At 44.7% G+C, this 19,063-nt stretch overlaps 1 long non-coding RNA gene across 1 annotated transcript; it reads right to left on the bottom strand.

Moving 5' to 3' along the window:
* Positions 1-7,522: 7,522 nt before the first annotated feature.
* Positions 7,523-11,809, bottom strand: LOC145421912 (uncharacterized). The gene is made up of 2 exons (XR_013903286.1): positions 11,055-11,809; positions 7,523-10,951 (listed from the first exon to the last, which is right to left on the bottom strand). It is a non-coding gene; the product is annotated as an uncharacterized LOC145421912 (long non-coding RNA).
* Between the last annotated feature and the right edge of the window lie 7,254 nt (positions 11,810-19,063).

Genomic DNA, 19,063 nt, shown 5'->3' with positions numbered 1-19,063 from the left:
GGGCCTGCTGGAGGTCCAGGTCCATGCCCGATGTGAGTAGCAGCAGGGCCAGCGCGCCCAGGAGCACATCTTTTTCGACCGTAAAGGGAGACAGGAGGCCGACTCACTGCCTCGGCTAAATGGAGAGGGAATTTCAGAAGGGCCAGGTCACAAGCATGGACCTTTTCAGCTGTAAGGGAGGCAAGAGCAAGGTGTGATGTAGGTCCCCGGGGCCTACTGGAGGTCCAGGTCCATGCCCGATGTGAGTAGCAGCCGGCGCCAGCGCGTCCAGGAGCACATCTTTTTCGACCGTAAAGGGAGACAGGAGGCCGACTCACTGCCTTGGCTAAATGGAGAGGGAATTTCAGAAGGGCCAGGGCAAAAGCATGGACCTTTTCAGCTGTAAGGGAGGCAAGAGCAAGGTGTGATGTAGGTCCCCGGGGCCTGCTGGAGGTCCAGGTCCATGCCCGATGTGAGTAGCAGCAGGGCCAGCGCGCCAAGGAGCACATCTTTTTCGACCGTAAAGGGAGACAGGAGGCCGACTCACTGCCTCGGCTAAATGGAGAGGGAATTTCAGCAGGGCCAGGGCACAGGCATGGACCTTTTTCAGCTGTAAGGGAGGCAAGAGCAAGGTGTGATGTAGGTCCCCGGGGCCTGCTGGAGGTCCAGGTCCATGCCCGATGTGAGTAGCAGCAGGGCCAGCGCGCCCAGGAGCACATCTTTTTCGACCGTAAAGGAGACAGGAGGCCGACTCTCTGCCTCGGCTAAATGGAGAGGGAATTTCAGAAGGGCCAGGGCACAAGCATGGACCTTTTTCAGCTGTAAGGGAGGGAAGAGCAATGTGCGATGTAGGTCCCCGGGGCCTGCTGGAGGTCCAGGTCCATGCCCGATGTGAGTAGCAGCAGGGCCAGCGCGCCCAGGAGCACATCTTTTTCGACCGTAAAGGAGACAGGAGGCCGACTCTCTGCCTCGGCTAAATGGAGAGGGAATTTCAGAAGGGCCAGGGCACAAGCATGGACCTTTTTCAGCTGTAAGGGAGGGAAGAGCAATGTGCGATGTAGGTCCCCGGGGCCTGCTGGAGGTCCAGGTCCATGCCCGATGTGAGTAGCAGCAGGGCCAGCGCGCCCAGGAGCACATCTTTTTCGACCGTAAAGGGAGACAGGAGGCCGACTCACTGCCTCGGCTAAATGGAGAGGGAATTTCAGCAGGGCCAGGGCACAGGCATGGACCTTTTTCAGCTGTAAGGGAGGCAAGAGCAAGGTGCGATGTAGGTCCCCGGGGCCTGTTGTCGTACCATAGGCACGAGTGGTGTGTGTGTGTGGCAAAGAGTTTCTGCGCAGTGTACCAGGGGCACGGGGAAAGGTTGTTGTACCATAGGCACGAGAAAAGTTGTCGTACCATAGGCACGAGAAAAGTTGTCGTACCATAGGCACGAGTGGTGTGTGTGTGTGGCAAAGTGCTACTGAGCGGTGTACCAGGGGCACGGCGAAAAGTTGTTGTACCATAGGCACGAGAAAAGTTGTCGTACCATAGGCACGAGGAGAGTTTGTGTGGCAAAGTGCTACTGAGCGGTGTACCAGGGGCACGGCGAAAAGTTGTTGTACCATAGGCACGAGAAAAGTTGTCGTACCATAGGCACGAGAAAAGTTGTCGTACCATAGGTACGAGGAGTGTGTGTGTGGCAAAGTGCTACTGAGCGGTGTACCAGGGGCACGGCGAAAAGTTGTTGTACCATAGGCACGAGAAAAGTTGTTGTACCATAGGCACGAGAAAAGCTGTCGTACCAGGGGCACGGAGGAAAGTTGTTGTACCATAGGCACGAGAAAAGTTGTCGTACCATAGGCACGAGGAGAGTTTGTGTGGCAAAGTGCTACTGAGCGGTGTACCAGGGGCACGGCGAAAGGTTGTTGTACCATAGGCACGAGAAAAGTTGTCGTACCATAGGCACGAGAAAAGTTGTCGTACCATAGGTACGAGGAGTGTGTGTGTGGCAAAGTGCTACTGAGCGGTGTACCAGGGGCACGGCGAAAAGTTGTTGTACCATAGGCACGAGAAAAGTTGTTGTACCATAGGCACGAGAAAAGCTGTCGTACCAGGGGCACGGAGGAAAGTTGTTGTACCATAGGCACGAGAAAAGTTGTCGTACCATAGGCACGAGGAGAGTTTGTGTGGCAAAGTGCTACTGAGCGGTGTACCAGGGGCACGGCGAAAAGTTGTTGTACCATAGGCACGAGAAAAGTTGTTGTACCATAGGCACGAGAAAAGCTGTCGTACCAGGGGCACGGAGGAAAGTTGTTGTACCATAGGCACGAGAAAAGTTGTCGTACCATAGGCACGAGGAGAGTTTGTGTGGCAAAGTGCTACTGAGCGGTGTACCAGGGGCACGGCGAAAAGTTGTTGTACCATAGGCACGAGAAAAGTTGTCGTACCATAGGCACGAGAAAAGTTGTCGTACCATAGGTACGAGAAAAGTTGTCGTACCATAGGCACAAGCAGTGCGTGCGTGTGTGTGGCAAAGTGTTTCTGCGCAGTGTACCAGGGGCATGTTTGAATTTACATTCTGGAGTACCAGGGGCACGAGGATTTTGCCAGTGGTGTTTTGCTTTGTCAGTGGGAGGGGGCTTAAGTGTGGGTCCACGGGGCCTGCTGGAGGTCAAGGTCCATGCTGGATATGCGCTGGAGCGTAACTACAAGAAAGGTAAGCTAGTGGGGGACTAGAGCAGGGGAGGATGTGCGTCCCCGGGGCATGCTGGAGGTCAAGGGCCATGCTGGATATGCGGTGGAGGGTAACTGCAGGAGAAGGAAAGCTCATGGGGGATTAGAGCGGAGGAGTATGTGGGTCCTCGGGGCCTGCTGGAGGGCAAGGGCCATGCTGGATTTGTGGTGGAGGGTAACTGCGGGAGAAGGAAAGCTAGTGGGGGAGTAGAGCAGAGGAGTATGTTGGTCCCCGGGGCCTGCTGGAGGTCCAGGTCCATGCCCGATGTGAGTAGCAGCAGGGCCAGCGCGCCCAGGAGCACATCTTTTTCGACCGTAAAGGGAGACAGGAGGCCGACTCACTGCCTCGGCTAAATGGAGAGGCAATTTCAGCAGGGCCAGGGCAAAAGCATGGACCTTTTTCAGCTGCAAGGGAGGCAAGAGCAAGGTGTGATGTAGGTCCCCGGGGCCTGCTGGAGGTCCAGGTCCATGCCCGAGTCACTTAGATAAATTAAAAATGTTGTTGTTTGGCTTTTTTTTTTTTTTTGTATTTTATTTGTTCCTGAGTAAATCGGTTTGGCTGAGATTAAAGTTATAGTTTTTACACAGCTGAATAAACGTCAAGCAGACAGCTGATTATCAGAAGTGTGAGATGCTGGAGAATATACTCCGGTGTCCTGTTATATTTTAGACAGCAAGGAGTTTATTAAACTTTACCGAAACAATCTGCAAATTTCATTAAAATTGAATAAACTATCATCTTGTCTTTATTTTTAGTTAGCACCTTAAAAGCTTAAAGCTGTAAGCTAATGATAGTTATATAAGAGCAGATGCTGCTGGTGCAATAAGCTGTAGTTTTACGTCCAGTGGATGATGATCTGATTAGTCGACTAATCGCATAAATAATCGGTGACTAGTCGACTATCAAAATAATCGTTTGTGGCAGCCCTACTTCTATGCCCCATCTTTGTTTACTCTTTCCCACCCAACAAGTGCATAAATAAGATGTTAAAAACGTCATCATCATATCAAACATGATCGATTTGGGGGGAGTTTGTTTGGCACATGCTGACTGCATTCTAATTATAACCAGAAGAGGAGGCGAGCAGTGGCGTGTCTAGAAAATTTTTGTTGGGGGGGCCAGGTAGGGGCACAGATTTGGAGAAGGGTGGCAGATTTAATTGGCAGATAATGTTTAAAAAAAAAATTCTACCAACCCTTAACCATAATTCAATAATCCTATAAACCTAATAACCGAATGCACTTTTAACTCTTATTAGAATGAGATTTTAACCACTACGGTGCAAAGTTTTTAGATACTGCGTTGATAAAGTACAAGAGATACAATCAGTGCTTTGTCAGTGTTTACTCAGCATTCAAGGACATCAATATTTGCATAGTATTTTTACTGACATATAGTGCACATATGTTTTGGGCAAAAACATTTTTGAAAATTAAAATACGAACATTTGTAACAAACAATTGACAAATTAGCCAATGCCAATGCAAAACTTTATCTGCCTGTTAAAAAAAGAAGATAATCTTCTCACAAACTGGTGTTTGATTTTGAAACAGGAAAAAAGTGGGGAAACAAATGAAAAGACTAACATTTGAATAAAACCTGAAAGCAAGTAAATACTTTCTATGCTGCCTTATGGTAAACTTTGCTAATATTGATAAAGAACAACACTGGCTGATGATAAAATGCAGTCAGCTGGCATGGTGACACTGCCAGTATTAACCTGCAGGGCTGGACTGGGACAAAAAAATTGGGCATTTTTACTACAGACCGACCCACCAGGTAGTAAAGCCATAAAGCCTTTGAATGAAAACAAATGCTGTTGTGACAGTGATGTACAGTCTTGTTGGTATATGTATGATTTCTATACATTTTACGTCAGATAAAAACTTTGGTTGTAAGATTTAGATAATTATTTAATAAAAACTAGGTATTTTAAATGAGAATAAGAAAGAAAAGTATTTCTTTGTGCCCACCTTTCCCTGTTAATGCCCTACCTGGCCCCCTGGCAAAACTTTGCTAGACCCGCCCCTGCACAGTTACCAGCTGTCAGCTACATAAAAAAGGATCCTGGTGTTATTTATCTCTCAGAAACAGTTGATAACTTCAACTCATTCATGTCACCTAAAAGGTAAACCTGTTTCTCCATCACCTGTTCAGCTCTGATGATTCAGTAAGGACATCTCCTGGTTTCATCTTCACGTTTCCCTCTCACCACATATCTAAACAGACATCATGACCAGCAGCTTTACAGCTGTGGCTCCAGCAAACATCAGCTGATACTAGAAATTAATATTAAATACATTCTAACAACAGCTGATCAAGCTTAAAAGTGCTGCTGTTGTTTAGCGCAATATCTGCTGGTTTCCTCTTTCTGGCGCAAAGTGGGCGATAAACAAACAAGAGAGAAAAGCCGATCAGCTGATCATTGATCAGTTTCATGATTGAAGTAGCAACAGGAGAGGGAGGGGGGAGAGAATGAGAGAAGAGGCAGCTGTGCAGCATAAAGACAGAATAAATCCAGCTTTGTGTCTTTTTCCATTCTAGCTGAAGTTCGGGACAAACTGCGTCTCTTCTCAGCTCAATACGAAACGCGTAATATTTTCTCTGAATGAGGGACCATTCCATTTTTTTAAGGAGCCGTTGGCAACTCTACTAACCTTATGAATAAAATAAAGTTCACTATCAGTAACATCATAGCACCCACCCAGCTGTATAAAAACTCCAAGCTGGCTAGAACGCAGTATGAGTTATTGCAACTGACAGTAAAAAGTCAGCAACATGAAAATAAACTCCACCTAAACTTGGTTTATATCTGACCCAGATAGACTGCAGGTCATAACTTCTTACCTGAAGTTCAGTTCACCTGACACTCGGACTGGTGGCTGCTTCGGGTCTCTCCTCCTGCCTCCCCTTCCCTCATCCACCTGTTGCCTCTGTGGAAGCCCCGTCATAGCCACCACCAAACAACGGAGTTATTGCTACACATCGACCTGCATCTGGCCAATCCACCACCTCTCATTGTTCATGCCATTACAAAAAAAATAAAAAATAAGTCACTGGGGATATGCCCGATGGCCAGTCCAGCTATGTTAACCTGCAACCAAATTTGCAGCTCCATACAGCAATGTTACGACTTAGATTACATCTTATAACTCATAACTCTTATGTTAGCTGCCCTCAGTAGCATACTGTCTGAAATATTCCACAGCTGCAATAATTCTTTAAGTGTTATTTTTTTCCTTGGTATTCTAATTTCACCGAAGTTTACTAAACTCAACAAACTTGATATTACTTACCGGGACATTTATTCTGTCCTCATTTTCTTTCACCGAAAAATTGTTTCCTGCAGTGCCATCTTTCGCGCTTGGCTCTCCTACCTTTGCTAACGTGATGCGCATAGCGCAGAAGCGATGCTGCATTCACTTACACTCGGATATCTGAGCGTCACCGTGAAAACATAATCGGACATTTGATATTTGATTGAATTTTATTGTTTTGCCTTTGGGGTGGCACCTGGGGTGGCCAGTCTGGTTTGGGGGGTGGCCTGTGCCCCCCCAGGCCACCCCGCTGGACACGCCATTGGAGGCGAGAGCAGAGAACGAGAGTGCAGCAGTTTGGTGAAAGGAACAGGTGAAGAAGAGGTGAGCATCCAAGAGACGAGCAAGAGGACGGTTTCAAAGCAGACATTATGGCACAATAAAAGCTGTAAGAGCAGAGATTCATTCATATCTTTACTATTTTTCTTTAGCTTCTACTCCCGCTGCTTACAATAAATCCGAGATAAAGAACAAATAAGAACAACTCACATGGCATTGATTGTTTAGTTCAGTGTCACTCTGTGATTGTTTGACATTTCATATAAATGTGACTCTAAAATATAGCCAATAATATTAAAAAGCTGCTGTTACTGAGTCAAACTTGAAGGATTATGATAAACTTCAGTTCTTACTGAATCTGTAACATTGCTTTTTTTTAAAATTGTTAAATGACTTTTGTGTCACTGTGCACAGTGAAAAGCTCACCTGATGTAGTGGTGAGGCCATGTTCACCACTAGATGGAGACAACCTGGCACAGGTTTTTCTATGCACTAAATTTCACCCTGAAAAGCCTTGGTGGGAATTGTTGTTTCATAGAAAGTAAAGGAAAACATGTCTTGAGGTCTTTTTCCAGTGTTTTCAAAATTGTGTTTTTCACATACACATCAAAACTTCACACAGACAAACACACACACAAAACAACAAAATATGTCAAATTACATATTTTGTTGACTATTTTGTTGACTATGCACCCCTACCCATTTATTATGGGTAGGGGTGCATAGTCAGTAAAAGTCACCAAGGCTCTGCAGAGCTCCAAACCTGCTCTGCCACAGACAGAAGCATCAAAAATGTGCGCTGGGAGCTTCATGGCATGGATTTCTACAGCCAAGCAAATCTATATGTGTGTGGCCAAGAACCTTAGTCCATGTAGGGCATCTTGGCACAGTTTACTTGTGTCAGCTAGTGGGAGGGCAGAGAGGGCAGCCTTTACATTGTTTTATTGTAGAGTGACAGGAACTGCCTATGAGCTTCTAATCAAGCAGAAGTGTTGACAGAAAATCTATCAAAGGAAATAATTGATGAAAATCAAAGAAGAGAAATATTTATGTGATGTTCCATTTTCCTGAGAGCTGATTGGCTGTGATGACTCCTTCAAGTACTACATGCTACTTTGTCCTGCTAGTTAAGCCTGCTGTCTGTTCTCAGGCCTCCTCCTGTTTCACTGCCATATATCCACCACTAGAGGGCTCCACTGACCTGCCTGCTGACATCACAGCACACCCCTGTGGCACCTGCTGTGAGGGGTGTGGCACCTGCTGTGGTGGAGCCGTTGCAAGGCCTGGGTCGTGTAGCAGCAAACAACTCCTCCAGAGAGGCTGTCCTGGTGGGGGAGAAGTTCATGGCCCACTTCTCGGCGGAGGGAGCCGTGTCTTGGCAACCAAAGGAGTAGCCTGTTTGAAGTCTGAGTGACTTCCCCACAACGGCTCTTTTAAGAGCCACCCACAAACCTCTAAAGAGTGTTCCTGTCTTTTTTAATTTTTCTTAATAAATGGAGCTCTACTCCAAAATAAACTAACCTCTTTTTACTCTTAAATAACTTGTCTTCACTATGTTCCTACAGGGAGTGCAGAATTATTAGGCAAATGAGTATTTTGTCCACATCATCCTCTTCATGCATGTTGTCTTACTCCAAGCTGTATAAGCTCTAAAGCCTACTACCAATTAAGCATATTAGGTGATGTGCATCTCTGTAATGAGAAGGGGTGTGGTCTAATGACATCAACACCCTATATCAAACACACACATCCACACATGTGAAATAACACTAAGTGCAATAATCTTTTCTGGCATCGTTGTATTTTTACTCAGTTGTATATAGCATTCGTATTCTATTTTTATCTTATTGTATATTTTTATTCTATTTTATTCTACTGTATATAGTATATTATTTTATTCTATTCTGTACAGCTGTGTACTGTATTTATTCTTATTGTATTCTAATTTTTGCGTCATAACTTTTGCACTGTCCACTTCCTGCTGTGACAAAACAAATTTCCCACGTGTGGGACTAATAAAGGTTATCTTATCTTATCTTATCTTATCAGGTGTGCATAATTATTAGGCAACGTCCTTTCCTTTGGCAAAATGGGTCAAAAGAAGGACTTGACAGGCTCAGAAAAGTCAAAAATAGTGAGATATCTTGCAGAGGGATGCAGCAGTCTCAAAATTGCAAGCTTCTGAAGCGTGATCATCGAACAATCAAGCGTTTCATTCAAAATAGTCAACAGGGTCGCAAGAAGCGTGTGGAAAAACCAAGGCGCCAAATAACTGCCCATGAACTGAGAAAAGTCAAGCGTGCAGCTGCCAAGATGCCACTTGCCACCAGTTTGGCCATATTTCAGAGCTGCAACATCACTGGAGTGCCCAAAAGCACAAGGTGTGCAATACTCAGAGACATGGCCAAGGTAAGAAAGGCTGAAAGACGACCACCACTGAACAAGACACACAAGCTGAAACGTCAAGACTGGGCCAAGAAATATCTCAAGACTGGTTTTTCTAAGGTTTTATGGACTGATGAAATGAGAGTGAGTCTTGATGGGCCAGATGGATGGGCCCGTGGCTGGATTGGTAAAGGGCAGAGAGCTCCAGTCCGACTCAGACGCCAGCAAGGTGGAGGTGGAGTACTGGTTTGGGCTGGTATCATCAAAGATGAGCTTGTGGGGCCTTTTCGGGTTGAGGATGGAGTCAAGCTCAACTCCCAGTCCTACTGCCAGTTTCTGGAAGACACCTTCTTCAAGCAGTGGTACAGGAAGAAGTCTGCATCCTTCAAGAAAAACATGATTTTCATGCAGGACAATGCTCCATCACACGCGTCCAAGTACTCCATAGCGTGGCTGGCAAGAAAGGGTATAAAAGAAGAAAAAATAATGACATGGCCTCCTTGTTCACCTGATCTGAACCCCATTGAGAACCTGTGCAGACTTTAACACGTATTTTTTGGATAAGTCCACACACAAATCTTTTTTACACACACAAATCCTGATTTACAAGTACAAAACTGATTTACAAGTACAAAATATTTATGACCACAATTGAGCCCATAGTAGTAAAGCACTGGAAGGATGAGGTGGAAACAGGAAGTGTGTAGATTCAGTGGACTTTGCATCCTCCATCTGCCTCCATGCTCTCTTTACTGGTCTTCTAAAAACTTCTCCTGTAGCTGTTTAAATGTTTAGGATAGCATTTAGAATTCAACGTTTGTCATTACACATGTCTAAATACAGGGTAACAAAATACAGTTTGCATCTAATCAGTAAGTGCAATAAGAGCAGATTATGTATAAGTTCAGTAGAGAGCAGATATACAGATGGTGTAGCATACAGATGTTCTGTATTGCTGTACAGATGGGCAGATATACAGGTGTACTGTGAACAAATATACAAATGTGCTACATATATGCAGATGTATCGGTGTGAGGTAAACAGATCCACAGAGTGCTATGAATATATCTACAGCAGTGGAAGCGTAGCTCTCTGAACAGACTAACAGTGAACAGTGTAGGCACTATAACAGAGACTCTGTCAGTGTCCTAAAACTATAGCAGTAACCAATGTGAGCATGTGGTGAATGTTGAGAATGACATGATCACGGTCACTGGGAGGAGGAGTGTAGAAGGGTTCAGTGAGTGTGGATGGAAAGGCTCAGCGGGGGCTGAGTTCAGTATGGTGACAGCTGTGGGGGAGGAGCTCTTCCTAAACCTGCTGGCTTTAGTCTGAAGGCTCCTGTAGCACCTTCTAGGGGGGAGGAGCTGGAGGAGTTTATTGGCAGGATGAGAGGAGTCCCTGAGAATGATGCGTGCTCGGCATAGACATCTCTTCTTGTGGACATCCTCAATGGCAGGAAGTGAAGTCCCTGTGGTGAAAACTGCCCAACCCGCTGCAGTGCCTTGTGGCCAGCAACAGTTCCCATACCAGAGTGTGACACAGTTGGTCAGGATGCTCTCTATCACATAGTGGTAGAAGTTAACCAGTATGTCAGTAGACAGGTGGTTCTTCTTCAGTGTCCTCAAGGAAAAAAAAGGCGCTGATGGGCCTTCTTGACCAGGCTGGAGGTGTCAGTTGACCAGGACAGATTCTCAGAGATGTGGGTCCCCAAGAACTTGAAGCTGGAGACCCGTTCAACAGCTGTGCCATTTATGTAGATGGGGACATGGGGGTCTCTGTTCTCCCTCCTGAAGTCCACAATGAGCTCTTTGGTTTTGCTGGTATTCAGGAGCAGGTTATTGTCAGCACCACACAGCTAGGTGCTTTACTAGCTGAGTCCAAAATCCACAAGTTTGGTGATCAGCTTGGAGGGAATGACTGCACTGAATGCTGAGCTGAAGTCAACAAACAGCATTCTTACAGAAGTATTGCATAAATATCTGAGTACACGTTGCAAGAAACTGCATTCCCAGATCACATCCAGTGTGTGCTGGAAAATTTGCAACGATTCTACAAAAATGTTCCACGTGGTTGTTTTTTTTCTTCCTACTGGTGATGATCCAGTGGAGCTCCAGTCACTCCAGGCTCCCTTGTGGTGCCACAAAACAAACTCGTGCGTCCATGACTGATCCTGCTGCTTCACTTCTGTATGACTTGATCTTTTCATCACGGTTCACTTTGGACAAGCAGGAAACAGAGGTGACGCTGACTTGTGGCTTTGCAGGATGATTCCCTTTAACAACAAGAGCATGCACACAGTTTGTTTTAGGCCACCATGAATAGCTCACATTGTAAATGACAAAGAGCCAGTATATGATACTGCAGCTTCCACTCACTGTGACAGGATGGCTCGTAGGAGGTGATTACACTCTGCTTCATTGGGTTCCAGTTCAGATTAAGGGACAACACATGAAAAGACAGAAACTGGAAACAAATGTTAGAAAAATATTTACTGTTAGAAAACATTCAATGAAAACAAAATTGATTTTTCTGTTTGGCTTCAAATCGGAGTCTCCAAAAGCCAGTCAGACAGTAGAGTTGGTATAAACATAGAGAGGAGATGAAGCTTTTTTCTAGACAGAGGAAGGCAAATATTTAGATTCACTTAAAAGGATAATTCTGTATTTTTAGCACTTTCCACTTTCACTTTCTTGTCATTGAACCATAATTAGCTTTAATTTCACTTCAAATACACGAACACAGAAAAGTAAGAGTGTGATTCTGCCAAAGGTAAAACCTAAAATGTAGCATTTTGAAAGAGTTCAGAGAGTTCAGATATTTGCTGGTCACTGCATTTTTGTGCGTGCAGAATTGCTAGTTTGTTGCAGAGCATGGTTCGAGGTTTTGGAGAAGCGAGGGGAGACAGCCACCGGAAGACACCTGGCGCGGAGGCGAATAAGATGCTCTTTTGAACTTTTTTTAAAATCGTTAATGAAACTTTTTTGGTTGTGAAACCTACGTATCTATTGTATCTGTTTGACGTTGAAGGGGCGTCATTAAATTTAAGCCCTAATGGTATAAAACATCTGCTTGTGCATTGTTAGTTAGAGATCGATGCTGTCTGCGTACAGCGGTCGTCTCTCCACGCGTGTTTGACTTCACCCGGCCGGATCAGTGTTGTTATTTTTTTGGATTACCTCCTGTATCCCTTCTTGATATTTGAACCCTAACACTGCTGTATATGTGCTGGATTATTTGGACTACATTGCATTGTATAGTTAAACTATGATTGTATCTGTGGGGCTTAAAAACAATGACATTTGTTCACACACTCACAGTGGATTCATTTTCACTTCTTTAGGGCTGGTCTGGAGACATTAACTGGCTCTAGGTGACAGAAAGCACTGCAAGGGCAGAAAAAACAGTATTAATCCCTTTTTGGTGCACATTATGACAGCTGGGATTCATGTATTGTGCATATTATGTGTTGAGGTTTTCTCTTTGTGACTGAGGTCCTTACTGGCGGTGGGATTTGTATTGAGCGTGCAGTGCAGAGTGATCAGACACATATGTGCTGTTCCACAAACAGGATGTTTTTATTGTAGTCACTGCAGCAAGTGAGATCATTGAGAAATAAACCAGGAGAGATGGAAGGAAAAGATCAAACCACAGATCTTAAGTCCATGATACAATCTGAATGAAGAGAAAAGGCTCACTGTGTGGAAGGCTGAGATACTCGTCACTTCTGCAGACGAGCAGCAGAGATAGTTCAACAGGCCACAGAGTATTTTCCCAAAAGTCTCGGGGATCATTGAGATGTTTTCTGGCAAAACTGAGAGCAGCCTTTGTTCATTTTGCTCAGCAGGGGTTTCATCTTAGAGTGGGGGAACCCTAAAATCAGCTGTAGTAGCTCTTTACACAACTGAAATCAACAAGATGCAAGCAGGTATTTCAGGAGCTGTCCTGGCTGATTTCCACCCTCTACACTGACAGGACACTGTTTACACCGTCTTTTTTCTACATTTAAGCATCACCAGCTGAAATTCATATTCATCTCTGTTACACTTGATGTAACAGACCACGAGCACCACAGCCATTGTGCATCAGTCACACGCAGTTCTTTACTGTAAACTAACCTGATTATCCTGCACTAACCTGCAGAGGATTTTCATGTGCTCTTTAAATAACACAGTTAGTTTGCTTTGCAGCGTGTTTCACAATATGAGAACATGAGGAAATCCATGCAAGCTTTAAATTTGCATCAAGCAGTCCTGAGCAGTCCTTACCTTTAAATATAAGCTCTCCTCTTCCTGTCCTGTATTCTTTCTCCATCTCTGAGTGAAGTTATCTCAAACCCGTTTCTGTCTCTGTGAAATACAGCAGCTTTTAGCTGCAACACCCTGTGAAACAAACTGCACAAAAACAGTTTGTGTGTTTGCTGATGTTTGTTGAGCTGAGTTAAGGGTTCAAGATGGCGCCGAGTATGGCAGCCTCGTCGCGAGCTCCCCCAAGCAACGGCTTTCTTCTGTGTTTAATTTTACTTTTCCTTTATTTTTTCACGAGCAGCACTTGTCTCCTTGTGTACGACCGACAAACCTTACTGGACATAAAAGACGGTCTTTCTTATAACTTTCCGGAGTTCAAGTTTTGCAACACGGACGCTCCGTTTGCAGACCCCCCATTCATCTCACCTGAGACGCCTTTGTTCTCTGGCCCTGGAGGCCGCAAACACCGACGCAGAGGGAGAAGATCTGGTGTTCTGGTTCGACTGAGACGGCGCACTTACAGACCACCGTTACCCAGTTTATTACTGGCTAATGTGCAGTCTCTGGAGAACAAGCTGTGCGAGCTTCGGGCACGGATCTCATTCCAGCGAGAGATGCGGGACTGCTGCGTGATCTGCCTCACAGAAACCTGGCTATCGGACAAAGTACCGGACTCCGCAATACAACTGCCGGGGTTCTCTGTGCACCGCGCGGACAGGTCACAGGATCTTACTGGGAAAAGCAGAGGCGGTGGTGTGTGTTTCATGATCAACAACAGCTGGTGTGATTATGCGAACGTGCACCCGGTCAAATCCTTCTGCTCACCGGACCTGGAGTACCTGATGATTAAGTGCCGGCCATTCTGGCTACCGAGGGAATTTACAGCAGTGATTATTACGGCTGTTTACATACCCCCACAAGCCGACACTGACCGTGCACTCAGGGAACTGTACAGCGCGATCAGCAGCGAGGAAACCGCACACCCAGAGGCAGCGTTTATCACAGCCGGAGACTTTAATAAGGGAAACCTGAAGAAAGTCTCACCAAAACTCCATCAACACATCCATTTTAACACACGTGGAAACCGGCAACTCGACCACTGTTACACCTCTTTCCGGGATGCGTACAAAGCCCTCCCCCGCGCCCCATTCGGCCAATCAGATCACTGCTCCATCCTGCTCCTGCCCGCCTACAGGCAGAAGCTGAAACAGGAAGCTCCAACCCGGAGGGCGGTGCACTGTTGGACGGACCAATCGGAGTCTGCGCTGCAGGACTGTTTTGATCACGCGGACTGGGAAATGTTTCACGTGGCCGCCAGAGACATTGATGAATACACAGACTCAGTCTGTGGATTTATCAGGAAATGCGTGGAAGATGTCGTCCCATCCAGAACAGTTAAATCCTTCCCAAATCAAAAACCCTGGATTAACGGAGATGTTCGCGCGGCACTGGCGGCACGGAACACCGCCTTTGCCTCCGCGAACACATCGGACTACAAACACGCACATTACCAACTCCGGAAGACGATCAAAGCAGCCAAACGTGAGTACAGGGACAGGGTGGAGCAACAGCTAGCTGGGCCTCCACCTCAGCTAGCTGGGCCTCCACCTCAGCTGCCTGGGCCTACACTTCAGCTGCCTGGGCTTCCACCTCAGCTGCTCGGACCTCCACCTAGGCTGTCTGGGTCTCCACCTCGGCTGCCTGGGCCTCCACCTCGGCTGCCTGGGCCCCCATCTCAGCTGCCTGGGCCCCCACCTGCTGTACCCAAACTACAGTCTCCGGTAAAGGGTTTCTCATCATTAAATGCTCATAGTATTGTCAACAAAAGGACAAGAAATCCTGCTATTAAAATTTACAGAGGAACAAAGATCTGCAAGACATTTAAGCAGGCTAAAGTAATCTGGGACACTAAAAATAAACCAAAGGGGCTTCTATGTGGACACATTAACATTCGCAGTATGTTACCAAAGCATGAGCAGCTGGAGCATATTCTAAGCAATTCCAATATTTCTATTTTGGGTATCTCTGAATCTTGGCTCACAAGTTCTTCTCCTGAGTCTGCGGTTATCTTTCCAGAGTACACAGTATTCAGAAGGGATAGAATTGGAACAAGAGGAGGAGGAATACTTGTGTATGTAAAAAAACACCTGGATTGCTCTTTACTTAGTTCACCAATAGATGTTGAAATAGAACATATTTCTGTTAAAATCACTCTTTCCCCAGAAATGTCATTTACGTTGATCTGTTTATATCGCCCTCCTTCAGCAAAGAATATTTTTTATGAACAACTACAGATATTATTTAAATATCATGCTATAAATAATAAGTCTAATGAAATAATTGTAATGGGAGATTTTAATGTCAACTGGGACTGTGAAAAGGACAGAAAAACACTCAAGGACATAATGGAGACTTTGAACTTTACTCAACACATTGAACAACCCACAAGAATAACAAGACACTCTAAAACTAAAATAGATCTGGTTTTCAGTAATAAGCCCGAGCGAATTATTAAATCTTATAATTTTATCACTGGTATTTCAGACCACAATTTTATATTATTTTCTAGAAAACTTATAAAATCACGGGTTAAGAATGACTTTCAAAGTTCATCTAATAGGAGATCCTTTTATGAATTCATACCAAGAAGTCAGCGACAAAATGTAGCAGAAGCATTAGCATCAGTTAACTGGGAGCCTTTATTGTGTAGTGATGATCCACAATTCTGCAGCAGTCACTTCACTGACATTGTCAAGGATGTTATATCAACATACTCCATTAGAGGTCGACAAAAAATAAAGACAACATCTAATTTGCCCTGGTTAAACAAAGAGTGCAAGAATTTAATGAAAACAAGAGATCAATTACTAAAGCAGTTTCTGAAAACAGGTCTAACTCTGGATAGACAGAGATTTACTTCAATGCGGAATAAAGTAACAAGAAGTTTGAGACAGGCCAAAGCAAAAATTTTTATAAATATAATTGAAAGAGCCAAAGGTAATGGTAAAATTATCTGGCAACACTTAAATAAATTACTTGGCCGTCATTCAAACAAAAGTAAAAACACAATTGAACTTTATGTAAATAACTCTATTGTTAGAGAGCCTCTATCTATTGCCAGTAACTTAAACACTTTCTTTATTTCATCTGTTAAGGAGATCAGTCAGAGCTTTGACTCAGTCATATGCTCTGATAATGTGAATGATGTTGGTCAAAATTTGTTCACCATCACTCATATTTCAGACACTGAAGTTGCTAAACTAATTACAGGTTTAAAACAATCAAAAGCACTTGATGTATATGGTATTAACACAAACTTCCTAAAGGAACATATGGATTTTCTTGTACGTCCAACAACTCGTGTTTTGAATATGTCTTTCAAACACTCCATTGTTCCAACAGATTGGAAAATTGCTGCAGTTACACCAATTTTCAAAGCAGGTGTGAAGACTGACATGGCTAATTATCGCCCCATAAGCATACTCCCGGTCGTATCTAAAATAGCTGAGAAGTGGGTGGTTAAACTCCTCACTGCTCACCTAGAAAACACCCAACCCTCATTACATCCATTGCAGTTTGGCTTTCGGGCACATCACTCCACAGATACTGCCCTGTGTATGTTAGTGGAGAACTTGAAGAGCTTGCTGGACAAGAGTCCCTGTGTTGGAGCTGTATTTTTAGATCTGAGGAAGGCTTTCGACTCTGTAAACCATCAGATATTGTTATCCAGATTGACTCGGTTTAATATCTCCAGTCAGGCTCTTCAGTGGTTTGCCTCATATCTCTCACACAGGAAACAGTGTGTGGTGTTGGATGGGGTTAAATCTCCATATTTAGACTGTGATACAGGGGTTCCTCAAGGATCTGTTCTTGGGCCCTTATTGTTCTCTCTTTTTATCAATAACTTACCTGAAGTCTGTCCAAATATATTTACTCAAATGTATGCAGATGATGCAGTTATATATACGCAAGCAAATAGTGTCCAGCAGGTGGCAAAAGATCTTACAGCTGCTTTAGCATTAATACATAGCTGGCTGGAGGACTCATGCCTAATGTTGAACACCTCAAAAACTGTCGGTATGTATTTTTCAAAACGCCCCTTAAACTTGAAGCAGTCAAACATATTCCTGGATGGAGTAGAGCTTGAATTAGCTCCAGAATTTAAATATCTTGGGGTCATTCTAGACCCAACATTATCCTTCAAGAGTCACATAAATAAAGTGTCCCAGGTACTTAAATTTAATAATCGAAATTTTAATCATATACGTAATAATTTAAATATGAAATTTGCAAAAACTTATTTTTACTCACGTCCTGGTCACTTGCTTGTCCAGCAACACTTAAAACTATTGAAAACATTTATAAAAGAAGTTTAAAACTACTTGACAAAAAACCGACTTCCCACCACCACTGTCATGTGTTAAAAAAACATAAATTACTGAACTTCAATAACTTAGTGAAACTTAAAAGAGTGAGTTTAATATATAAAGTCTTACACTCCCTTGCTCCACCACCACTAAAGCAGTTCATTAGGCATAAAGAAAGCTCAGACAGGACCACTCGAGCTTCAATCCGAGGAGACTTGTTTATACCCCACAGACGGACAGCATTTGGGCAGAACGTCCTTTCTGTCCAGGGTGGCCATCTGTGGAACAGTCTTCCTCAACCCATTAGAGAATGCTCGACATTCAATTTGTTTAAGGCAAAGGTTAAAAACTGGTTATGGACAAATCAAGTGTGTGATCATGTATAAGTTGTATAGTTTTAATGTTTTATTTGGGAACAGAATGGTGTGTATGTGTAAGTTTGGTGATGGAGTTTTTATTATGAATGAATGATGAATTTTTATGAATTATTATGTCTATTTTTATGCTTAAGGACAACAGATGGAAATTAGCCCTTGGCTATAATCTGGTATGTTTACATTCATGTAATTTTTTTTTTACATTTATGTTCATTAACATGCACTGTCCTAAATAAATAAATAAATTAAAAAAATAAACAGTTTGACAACCCTCGGAGTATGTGGCAGGGACTAAACACGATCACAGACTTTAGAGGGAAAACCAGCACACCGCAGACCACGGCCTCTCTGTGTGAGGATCTAAACGTATTCTACGCTAGATTCGACGCAGCGAACACCATGAGACCGGACAGTGTGCGCACCGCGGATGACGTCAGTGCGCACACTGTGTCTGAGGAGGATGTGCGGAAGTGCTTCAGGAAGGTGAACGCGCGCAAAGCTACTGGTCCGGACGGGATTCCCGGCCGCGTCCTCAAGTCATGCGCGGCTCAGCTGGCTGGAGTGTTCACGCACATCTTCAACCTTTCCCTCTCTCTGTCTGTAGTCCCAGCCTGCTTCAAAATGGCCACCATCGTCCCTGTACCCAAATCCTCCACCATCTCCTCATTGAACGACTGGCGACCTGTAGCCCTGACCCCCATCGTAAGCAAATGCTTCGAGAAGCTGGTCAGGGACTTCATCTGCTCTGCACTACCCGACTCACTGGACCCTCTACAGTTCGCATACCGCCACAACAGGTCTACTGATGATGCCATAGCCCTGACACTACACACTGCCCTGTCACACCTGGAGAAGAGAGACACGTATGTGAGAATGCTGTTTGTAGATTACAGCTCAGCATTCAATACCATCGTTCCCTCGAAGCTGGACAGGAAACTGCAGGATCTAGGACTGAGCAGCTCCCTCTGCAGCTGGATCCTTAGCTTCCTGTCTGACAGACGCCAGGTGGTCAGACTGGGCAGCATCACCTCATCCCCCGTCACACTGAACACTGGTGCTCCACAGGGGTGTGTACTGAGCCCTCTCCTGTACTCACTCTACACCTACGACTGCACAGCCACTAACAACTCCAACATCATTGTGAAGTTTGCGGACGACACTACAGTGGTGGGTCTTATCACCAACGGTGATGAGACGGCTTACAGGGAGGAGGTCAGCGCCCTGACCCACTGGTGTCAAGACAACCATCTCACCCTCAACGTCGCAAAGACAAAGGAGTTGATAGTGGACTTCCGGAGGTGCAGAGAAGTACACACCCCCATCACCATCAACGGCGCTGCTGTGGAGAGAGTGAGCAGCTTCCGGTTCCTTGGTGTACATCTGGCTGAGGATCTTA

Source organism: Astatotilapia calliptera, chromosome 18, assembly GCF_964374335.1.
Source record: "Astatotilapia calliptera chromosome 18, fAstCal68.1, whole genome shotgun sequence".
In the NCBI taxonomy this organism is placed as follows: Eukaryota; Metazoa; Chordata; class Actinopteri; order Cichliformes; family Cichlidae; genus Astatotilapia; species Astatotilapia calliptera.
Note: the sequence above shows the minus strand (reverse complement) of the source record. Positions and strands in the feature narration are given on the sequence as shown.